The sequence below is a fragment of the Hydra viridissima genome, unplaced genomic scaffold, assembly GCF_058129835.1.
Source record: "Hydra viridissima isolate aposymbiotic clone 2 unplaced genomic scaffold, HvirCarnegie_v1 scaffold_6, whole genome shotgun sequence".
In the NCBI taxonomy this organism is placed as follows: domain Eukaryota; kingdom Metazoa; phylum Cnidaria; class Hydrozoa; order Anthoathecata; family Hydridae; genus Hydra; species Hydra viridissima.
In genome coordinates this window covers 13,644,235-13,655,896 of record NW_028324305.1, presented here as the reverse complement: position 1 = coordinate 13,655,896, position 11,662 = coordinate 13,644,235, and the positions used below count along the sequence as shown (strand labels likewise).

At 31.7% G+C, this 11,662-nt stretch overlaps 1 pseudogene across 1 annotated transcript; it reads right to left on the bottom strand.

Moving 5' to 3' along the window:
* Window positions 1–4,614: 4,614 nt before the first annotated feature.
* Window positions 4,615–5,410, bottom strand: LOC149887124 (uncharacterized; annotated as a pseudogene). Its single transcript, XR_016453661.1, has 2 exons — window positions 5,037–5,410; window positions 4,615–4,893 (listed from the first exon to the last, which is right to left on the bottom strand). The product of XR_016453661.1 is annotated as an uncharacterized LOC149887124 (transcript).
* Between the last annotated feature and the right edge of the window lie 6,252 nt (window positions 5,411–11,662).

Here is an 11,662-nt window from a genome sequence, read left to right as displayed (position 1 = left end):
GTTTTACCCGACTCAAGCATATAATATTCGAACGAAAAAAAAAAAAGAGTGAGTCAACCAAGAAAAGACGTACACACAGAGATTTATTGAATTTGTCATATGAATAAACGATATAGCGAAAAGAAAAGTAAAAAATAACAACAACCAAGAAAAGATATACGCACGGAAACTTATTCAGCCTGTCATATAAATTAATGATGAATAAGTAGCGAAACGGTAAACAACCGAAAACTATAAAAAGCTCAAAAAAGAAAAGAGAACAGTTTTGAAGAGGTTTTAAGATGGCAAAGTAAGAGTTAAGAAGAGTAAGAGATTTAAAAGAGAATTTTATGAGAAAAGAGATTTAAAAGAGAATTTTATGAGAAAAGAGATTTAAAAGAGAATTTTATGAGAAAAGAGATTTAAAGAGATTTAAAAGAAGATTTTATGAGAAAAGAGTTTTAAAGAGATTTAAAAGAAAAATTTATAAGAAAAGGATTTTTAAAGATTGAAAGAGAATTTTATGAGAAGTATTTATGAAGATTTTAAAGAGAAACTTACGAGAAGAATTAGTAAGAAAAGATGTTTGAGTAACTTTAAATAAGCGTTATTATCTGTATTGATTTATTGATATTTGCATGAGTTAATATTAAGAGAATATATGTTGATGAGAATATTTGAGAATATTTATTAAGAAAAATAAGTAAGAGAAGAAGAACCAGTAATTTCTTTTGTTTGCCTTTCGATTATTAATATTATTGTTGTTATTATTAAATAAGCGTTAAATATTGTTATTGAAAAGTTTGATGCTCTAACCGCGCACCTTATCATAGCCGAGCCGTAATATATTACCTGAGGGACCGAACATAGAAAACATTTAGTAAAACCCCCAACCTTGTTCCCAACCTCCATATACCTTTCAACAACCCAAACCTAGCCCTTTCCTAACCAAATACTCCCCAGACCATCAACCTTGTTCCCAACCTCCATATACCTAATCCACACACCGAACCAAACCCATTCCCCTTCCTTATCCCTTTTCCCTCAAACGTAAGAAAAACATAAACATTAAAAAATCAAATAAATAAAAAGATAAATATTAGAAAAATCCACCGCCCTCACAGTAATTTGTTTGCTTTTCAAGAGTTTTTAAATGTCTAGGAGACGTTGGGAAATAAAAGCCCTAACTGGGTTTTGACATGGAACACTCGTCTAGTTGTGCATTTATTGTCCATAATGAATTAAACAACTGTTTTGGTTAATACGATAAAATCCTATTCATTAGTACTTCTTTGGCTAAACCTTTCTTATTCTCATAAAATTGTCTTTAAACATTAATTTTACCAAAAAGACCCTAATTAAAAGTAATAGTTTGTCTTTGGAATTTAGAGGAATTGAGAAAGATGATTGTAAAAATTAAATTTGAATGACTGGTCAGACTTTGAATGATTGGTCAGTTAGTTTTTAGTAGATGTCCTGCTGACAACTATAAACAAAAAATTGCAGGAAGTTGATGTCTGAGACAATCTGATAGACACTTTGCTACTCAGCCATTTTGTATGAAAACGAAACTTGTATCCAAAGTAAAAAGTATTTTGAGAAGATTTTTATATCTTTTCTCCTAGTTTTACATTTTTAAAGATAAATATATTTGTATTTGTTGAACAAAATAAAAACCTTTTTTGAAAAAAAGCATAATACAAGTAACTTAACAAATCAGGAGGTGAATGTTTGAAAATTATCCTTTCACTCAAAGGTACGCACACCTTGGTCTGGTATTTCCGCATATGAAATATTGGATTAATATTGTTGTTCATCTGTTTTAATTGCTGTTAGTAAAGTAATCTTCGTGCTGATAGTTAAAAAAAAAGGAATGACTACTTTTGTGTGTAGCGGTGTGCAGATTGTTTTTCTCCCAGAACATTGTAAAGTTTGTAAACATTTTAGAAATGATTCTTTTTAAAACAAGTTTAAATATCGCCGACCATACTTTTAGACCTTAAACAAAATTTACATTATAAATTGCGAAGTCTATTCTATGGTTTATTTATTTATTTTAATCTTTTGAGGAGGTCGCTTCAGCGCTTTTTATTTGTGCTTTGTACATTTTTCAGAATTTGCAACGTTTTTTTTTTTTTTTTGTTTGTTGTTTTTTTTTTTATTACCAATTTCCAGAAGATTTCCAGAAGATTTCCAGGAGATTTTCAGGAGATTTCCAGAAGATTTCCAGAAGATTTCCAGAAGATTTACTTTTTACTCAAGAGTTTGTTTTTATTCAAGAAAAACGGTTATGCAATAATCGAATTCAAAAATATTTTCTTTAAGTTACGTTGTTGTTTACATTACCTAAAATGTTAGTTTGTGTTTTTTTCCCAGTTTTTAACTTTAAAAAGCTTCAAAATAGAGCATGTATTAGGCAGCAAGCGTTGTGAGATGTGCGAGAGAAAAATGGTATCTTTTCGTAAAAAAAACTTTTTAAGATCAAAGCCAGAAGCAAACAATTCTAGATCTCAAATAAAACTGAGTAAATGAGGAATACCTACCGCTTCTCACCTACTAGCCTATAGTTTGGGTAATTAGCTGTAAATTATCTATTACCTTAACTACAACAGTTTTTTGATATTTAACGGCATTAATATATTCACGACGAATAGTTTAGCATTTAGTAATACTTTTCTAAGATTAACCAAATTTGAGTTTACTATTGACTACTTACGAGGGTATAATATCTGACCAACGAGATATTTAAAATACTTTGATATTCAATCAAGTGCATAATTTTTTCTTTACATTCTTTTTCATTAAGGATTTCACGTCAAAGTATCCACAGATTACCAAAAGTTTATATTTCGTTCATTTTTCTAACTGTTGTAAGCTACGTGAACTAGAGCAAAAGTTACATGGACTGGAGCAAAAGTTACGTCGATTGGAGAAAAAGTAAAAAATTTGAGAAGTAAATTATTTTCATAAAGCTTTTGCACATTTGAAATCTCTCGGATAAAATTTCTTAAGCTGTAAATTTAAGCAGGAATCCTCTTAGTTCTTGAAATAATAATTTTTTCAAGCACCCGATAGCGCTCATTTTTCATTGGCCCAGTAAAAATGATTACATGAATCATACGGCTGATGAAATTTAATATTCTTGTCAATAAAGCATTTGTCTAATTCTATGTTAATCCGCCAATCCACCACACGTCATCAAAGATGTCAGCAATATCATCCATAGGTTGTAGATGGGAAAATTATCCAACCAGTTACTCACTATGATAACTTAGCAACCTAGGTGATTTAAGAACATTGAATTAGAAGATGAAAATTTTGACAACCAACCACTAGATAAAAGTTAGATAAACTCTCCCAGAATGAATTAAAAAACATGATTCACGATTTAGATTTATTCAAAGAATCATTAGAAGTGCTAGACTTGCTTTTATGTTACCTCATATTTACTTGAGATAAATTTTACATAATTATCACGTAAGTTAAAATGACAAATTAATAAATCTATACAACAAACGGTAATATAGCAAACTATATTACATAAAAACGGGGCAATGACAGGGAAGGTTTTAAGGAGGACGCTTTTATCCAAAGTTTCAAAGGTTAGAAAAAGAAAATTTTAAATCGACCATTTCAAGCTTCTTTTCTATCATTAGAAAAAACCTTCAGAATTCTGTATAACGACAAAACTTTATATAGAAGTAAAATTTGTCAATTTTTCTACATTAATAATGACCACTTGGTGAACATCTCCAACATTTGTGAAGAAAATTTTAGATTGGTGTCCAACTCAATGTACGACTCAAAGCATAATAATTCTGATGACAGCACTTGTCACTTTCATGAACAGTCCACTGCATGAGAGTATTTTAAACATTAATAATCTATTTATTAGAATTTTTTTTAACACAATATGCGCACGATCCAACTAAAATAAAAATAAAACGTAACTTTCACTAAAGTTTATTTTTAATGATGAACTCTTGAAAAAATTTCAGAAGCTATTTGATAAAATAGCTGGGAAGGCAACCGTTAGAGTTGTGCATTGGTTATTTAACGATAGAGCTTCGAAAATAATACTGAATTATTGATCATAATCATTAAAAGTAAAAAATTAAGAAAAAGAATTATACAAATTTAGTAGTGAAAAGAATCTCCAAAAAGAAAAAAATTACGAAAAAATTTTTCAATCAGATTTTTGATAAATTCGTAAATGCGACCAGCAGTTTTTTTTTTTGAAATTCTGACGCTTTTCATTCATTGCATGGCCGTAGACAACTTATTTAATCTGGCGGGGGGAGGGGGGGGCTAGAAAGAGTAGGGGCGCAAATAACATGTCTCTTAACAATAAAACTCTTCGGAACTCTGTAGTAATGCCTATACTGTATGTATTACACTAACCTTTTTAAATGTGATATCTTGAAGGTTTTTGAAGTAACTTATTACCTAAAAATATTTTTAATAATATGAAGTAAAATTCGGCCTAAAAATTTACGAATTTACGAATGCGTACGTGATTCGGAAATTAAAATACAGATCAGAAACAGAAACCAAATCTTGGCTATTTTTACAAACTTCAAGTTTTATATAGTTTAAGAATTTTATAAAACATTACAACAGTTTCTAGATTTTTTTTCAAAACTGTCCAAATACAGTTTTCCTATCTTCACTTCGGCTACAAAAATCATCGGCTATATCTATTATGTTAAGTTCGTCAGTTTTTTTTGTGTGTATATTTAACAGCATACACTAGTTAACCGTGCTTGGTTCATGGTACTTCTTAACCAAGTTTTGATTCTTCTTAGTGTGCTGAAAGCTCTCTCGCTAGTGGCGTTTGTTGCTGGTATCAGAAGGATAAGTTTTATCAGCTTCCTGATTTCTGATAATGATTCCTTTTCAACTTCATTTGCTTCTCTGTAATACACAAAAATTATGTGTTATAATTAGCATACAAATACGCATTTTAGTGCATATGTTAGTCAATTTGAGATACACTGATAGTCGTAATTATTAAATAAATAACAATAAGCTTTATAGGAAATCCATTCAAATCTTACCTGACAAAATTAAGGACTTTTTGTAGAGTATCTAATGGTTGAGTTGTGGATTCGTGCATAATTTATAATTGTGCATGCAGTCTTGAAGCATTCAAATCTATAACATAGAAATCAAGAACTTCGCTATTCATTGAACTACCTTCAGATGAAACATTTATAAGTACTGATTCTATCTTTTGAAGCATTAAATATCCTTGTTGTTCAAATCTAGATTGAATACTGCTAATTGTCATTTCTATAGCTTCGAAATATATCTTCTTGAAAAAGTCAAAACTAGAATTTTCAGATAATACTGATGCAGATGCTCCTATTTCAAAATAACGAGGTTCTTTGCGATGGCGGGGCAAAGCAAGTTTTTCTAGTTGAAGTAATTTTCTTTTGATTTCAATACGGTTCCGAAATAGCACAAATGAATTTTCAAACCGGATAGATTTCAATGTAATTAAAGTTCTTTCAACAATTTTTGACCTTCACTAGCCGAAAGTGTAACCTTTTGCAAACTTTTTGATAAATTGTATACCATGCATAAAATAGTCTTGCCCAATTTAATTCCAAACAAGAAAGGGAATTTTTCCATTTATTTTGCAACTCCGCCTATTCGAGTGACGATCTCACTGTCTTTTGTCTCAGATTTAGCTTCTTCCCAAGTAACTTGTAGAGCTTTATAGTTTTCAGATATGGAATAAAATGATTCTGCTCTTACCGTCCAGCGTGTAGGGCAGATTATACGAATACCGATGTGTTTTCCATACTATAAAGTCCGACAAACACTTCATGCACTTCCAAGTCATCTACATATCACAAGCAAATCACCATTAGCTCAGTGTTGGACTGATCTGTCACACTTGTCCAAAAATGAGAATAATTACTCCGAAAAGCACCGGAAAAACCCTTTGGTGGGAACAATATACACACCTTCCTGATATGAAAAATCCAAAAATTGAAATTTTTTATGACCGTCCGAGAAAAAAAATTCAATTTATAGTTTTCGGCATAGTCAAAAAAGTTTGCAAAATGGTACAGTATGTATCTTTGGAATAAAAATCATAAAAATAAGTCAGAAATTGTATGTTGACTGCTTTGAGAATCATAATAAAACAATTTTTGCTTTTCTGAACTTTTTATTCTCAATAAATACAAGGTTATTTTTTCTTATGTAATCAAAAATTTCTTCATAGCACTTTCCACATATTAAATTCAAAAAAAAAACAGTGCATTCCTTTAATTTTAATCTGAATTTTAAATTCAAAATGATGATTTTCTTGAAAAATTTCAACAGGTTTTCAAGAGGAGACAATGCTTTCACAAGTTCTTGCTGCTGAAATCAACAAGACAATTTTGTGGGTTTCGCAAATATTCTGGATGGTCTATTGGCATCTTGTATCTTTCCCAATGTGTCCTGAAGTTGTGATGCAATACCTCTGTGGCCTGCTCACTGTACTTGCCAAGAGATTCCTTCCTGTAATCAATGAATTCCTTGACATGAAAGAAGACGGCGTGGACTTTAGGGATCACACTTGCTTTTGGAAAAGAAAGGAAGGAATTTTTGAACTGTGTGATTTTTTCAGCATAGTTACTCTGCAACTGATTTCCAAAACAAGAGGACACAACTGCACCAAACTTTCTGAGTGTATCAATCCTTGGAAAAACTTGGAATGCTGAGTCTTCTTCAGCAAGTCTTTGAAGAAGATCAACATGTTTCAAAAGTTTTCGGCACTCATTGCCAGCAAACTGGCCTCCATAAAATGGCTGAAGCTTGAAGTGAAGTGCTTTTGGCCATTTATCAGCTTTATCCCAGGTTTCTTTCAGTGTTTTAAACAAATGGTTCACCACACCAAGTAAAAGATGAAGTTCATTGGGTGGGATCTTGTCAAGAACAAAAGTAGAGTCATGCACATCTAAGAGTGGATTATGAACAATATCTTGAAACTACTTGGCCTTCTTGTGGTCCAGACCTGAATCTTGAAATGAAGCAAAGCACTTTCTTATTGAGCCAAAAGTGCGGAGTTTTCCACATTGTGACAAGTTACGGTGATCCGCATCACACCAAGTACATGTTTGAGAGCTGGCATGGGATTGAAGCCAGCAAACAAGGTTTGCTTACTTCATGTTACAGGACAAAGAAAAATCTACTCCACTTGGACAAATTAAAGACAAGATGCTTTTGAGGTTATCATAATTTTCAGGAACATCCTCCGCAACTGCAACGAGAAGTTGGCGCTTAAATCCACTGTCTCTGGGTGTTTGAAATAACACAGCCTTTTTGCCTGGTGGTGAAACGGATGGAAGTCTTGTTTCTTCTTCTTGAATGCCAAGACTGACTTTAAGGAAACCACCTCCACCATCGATGCCCAACTTCACCAAGTAGTCACCTTGAACATGGCGTTGCAACAAGACATCATTCAGTAGCTCAGACAGATTTTTGCAGTGAACCACAAGTTACTTTCTGGACTGTTGCTTGTCCTTTGAAATGGATATGTATGTGTGTGAGAAGTGGTCTGCCAATTGCTTTCCGATGTCAAGAAAATCTTGGCTCAACAACTTTTGTATTTGTGACTTAGTTTAATGTAGACGCAAGTTTTTTGATGTTGTTGTTTGACAGTCCAGTGTTGTTTTGTATGCAGACAAGATCTTGAGCTCGTAGAAGTGGCACATCACCAAACAGTCTCTTGGGGTTTGGAGGACCTTTAGGAAAGAAATTTGAAAAACACCAAATTGAGACACTTAAAAAGCAGTGGCCTTGTTAAAATGCAAAACATTTTATGTAGTACTTTTACTGTTGAAGTATTAAGCAAGATTCCCTTTACCTGGAGTAATTGGCATGGGACGGCCTCCACCACTTTGCACAATCCTGACAGTTTTAAGAGGTGAGGACTGTTTTGCTGAGATAACAGTCGATGCAATCTGTTCACTGGCTTTTGGATCCTTTGAAGCAAGTTCTTTAAGATTTTCTCTGAAGGTGTATTGATTGCACTGATGTGACACTCCTCTTGCAACAAGTGTGAGACAGTCTGAACATCTTCTTTGATTTTGTGAAGCTCCTAAAGATTCTGATTTGTCCAAAGGGTGCTTTTGAAGTGCTTTCAAATGACCAATTCGACAAATAATGCAATCACAAAACTGACCTGGTCTAACCAGGACTTCTGTGAAATTATAAAGTTTTGGGAGAGCCACATTTTCACCTTTGCACTTTTTTCCTAAAAGAACCCTGCAGGTATTGCATATTCCACTTGGAACTTGTGAGTCAGAAAAGTCAAGTGTGAATGAAACTGATTTCTTGATTTGTCCAATCAAAAAACTTGTCAATTCTCGAGTACATTTGTTCAAACATAGGAAACAAACTGTTTTCTTACAGTCATCATGTTTTTTAACAGAATTTGGCATTTTTGCTTTGAAGTTAAAAAAAAGTTATCATGCAGAATTTAACACTTCATCAGGTTAGAATTATTTTGTTGTATCTCCCATTTTAAACGTTGAAAGAAGGTTTTTTGATTTTTTTCTATAAGTTAAAATTACTTTTTTAAGAAATAATAACTTATTCTTTAAATAACTTATATTTAAAGAAATTATTTAGAAAAAAAATTTCAAAAAAAAAATTTATCTTAAAAGTAATCATTACTTAGTAAAATTAACAATTCATTTTCTCCCAACGTTTAAAATTGGAGATAGAACAAAATAATTCTAACCTGACGACTTGACAAAAACTGCTTTTTCCTGGAATTACAAAAACTTGTTTAGAATTAAATATTACTCACTAGGGCTTCGTAATAATTACAAAATGTTTTTAATACAATTTCTGACTTATTTTTATGGATTTTATTCCAAAGATACATATTGTACCGCTTTGCAAACTTTTTGGACAATGCCGAAAACTTCAAATTGAATTTTTTTTCTCGGACGGTCATAAAAGATTTCAATTTTTGGATTTTTCATATCAGGAAGGTGTGTATATTGTTCCCACCAAAGGGTTTTTCCGGTGCTTTTCGGAGTAATTATTCTCATTTTTGGACAAGTGTGCTGTGGTTTCATCTACCATAATAGTAAACCATTTTCCAGAAATGTTGGATGTAATTTTTCTAAGTATAGTGAGACCCATTATCTGCAGATTTTCATTTTGGATAGCTGCACTCGTAAATTTATCTTACGACTTTCTCATCCATTTAGTTAAAGCGGGATTATCTTTGCTTCTGAGATTAAGTAAGTGAGAAAGGTTTGAATTAAATTCTTTATAATCTTTGTCTGTATTATAATCACCAGGCAGAGCAATACCTTGTCTGGCGAGAAATTGAATATTCGTGATTATTATTATTAATATTTACCATTTTTTCCTCTGCATGAGTTTTGCTAAGAAGTTCACTAATATCTTTAGTTGTTAAAGGAATAGTTACAACCTTCTCGATGGCTTCTCGATGAGAAAGAGTATTTTGGTGTTTCTGGAATTTTTGTAAACCCTTTTTCCAATAAGAAAATCCAGTTTTTGTGAAAACATCCTCGCTGCATTTTGAAGATGATAAATTATGCATCTCCATTAGCATACAATATTAGCATAAAACTGTATCGTTACATTCGTTGTAATGCAACCATGGAAACAGTTTGTACCATTGCTGACAAAGTGATCGCTTCTGACTACCACATGTACGTTTTGGAAAAACTAACACAGGTTGATGCGGACTTAGATGCTTTTTTTGATAGATTGTAACATTGGAGACAGAGTTAACATCATTGCTGGCTGAGTTAGTAATAGAAGAAGAAAAATTAAAGACAGAACTAGAAGATGATGCCGAAGTAACAGTGGATACAGAGCCAGCATAAGAAGAAGTATTAGCAGCAGTATCAGGGTTAGCAAGAGATGCAGTAGTAAAAGTACTGTTAAAACCATTAGAATTCGAAGTATTATCTAAAAAAATGTTGTAGTAGCTGTAGTTTCAGGGCTTGAGGTAGAGGCAAAGTTAGGAGAAATTGATGAGACGACAGTTCTTGCATAGAAAGAAGTATAGTGCGGTTGGTATCTAATAATATTTAAATTTAATTATCAAATTCTTGAAATATAAAACTCTAAATAAAAAAAGGAAAATGCAAATTTATTTAAAAAAAACGCCTTACTTGAACAAAACAACTTTTTATTAGTTGTAGCAAGTTCAATACCACATTGTAACAAGTTCTATACAACGAGTTCTTTTTTTTTATTCGAAATGTAAAATTTACAGTTATTTACTAAAGTTTATATATTTGCGGTATTTTTATTTTTATTATTCATTTAATTGCGAAATATTTTTTTATAGTTGTTTCGCAATTAAAGAAATTAGTTATAGATATTTAAATAACGAAGGTTATATAAATGTTTTCAAATTGCTGATAAAAATATTATCAGAGGCGCAACAAATCGAAAAGTCCCAACTCGTCTACGGCCATGCATTGTGAAGCTCAAATTACGACACTCTTCTTCGGGAAGAGTTTATCAAAAATGATTTTTTCAAAGGGAGAACATTTATTGTACATTTTTGTGATTTAAGGAGATTTTAAGCTAAAGTTTTTATGCATTCATACTGATGTTATGATTGGCTGCTGGAGCTTTCAAACTGATGTTATGATTGGCTGCTGGAGTTTTAAACATTTTTACAATTGGTGTAAAAGTCCTTAGAAATCTAGCATTCAATAACACCAGTATGAAAATTTATTGTATCGCATATCAATACCTGTAAAACTTTAAATGTTTTTTAGGTGTTCGTTTGGAATAAAATAATAAACGCCATTATTGCTCGAATGTGATGCAATAAATGGAATTGTAATTATTTAATTATTGTGTACTCGCGAATGGTTCAGATCCAGCTAATTCATTCTATTTATAATCACTATATTCCAACCCTGCTATGAATAAAGTTTGTGTCTCACCATGTATTATTGTCAATTGTCGATATCTAATGCTCAGTGACCTATGGGGGACAATTTTAAACACATGAATATCTGTTTCCTTTTATGTCTTAAATTTAACATGTTACTACAGGTAAAAAAAATTCAGAAAGATATAAGCTACATTCAAACAACCTAAATTTAATAACGCGAGGGAAAAAAGCGAACTGCATGTGGTAAATTATGTTGGTTTCTCTTTTACTTTCTTCAATCAGGATTTTATTTTCTGTATCTCTCAGATTTTCTCAAAAAAAAAAAAAAAAACACACCTACAAAAAAAAAAAATAAATTAAACAAATATTGCTATTTTGTCTAGATAGACAGAAATCTATGCAGTGTCAAAAAGTATAAAAAATTTGTAATTAATTCACAACATTGGAAACACCGCAGCAGCAATTGTAAATTTAGTACCCAGGTGATCTTTGTAAACAAAAACATTAATTTAGAAGAAAGAGACATGCTTTTTAAATACTTGTGCCAATACGATCCTGCGTGGCTGTTTAATGGTCACTAGTAGATAGCCACTGCTGGACTCCAGATGTCCACATCGTCGTCCAACAAGACTCTGCTACTATTTAACCAAAGAAAACTTTAAAAAGTTCATTTTCTAAGGAAATAGACGTTTTAGTATTTAAACTCCAAATTTGAGGAATTCAAGGAGATTGGTATAATTGTAGTATACATTTTTAAAACCTTTTTTTATATACTTCATAAGA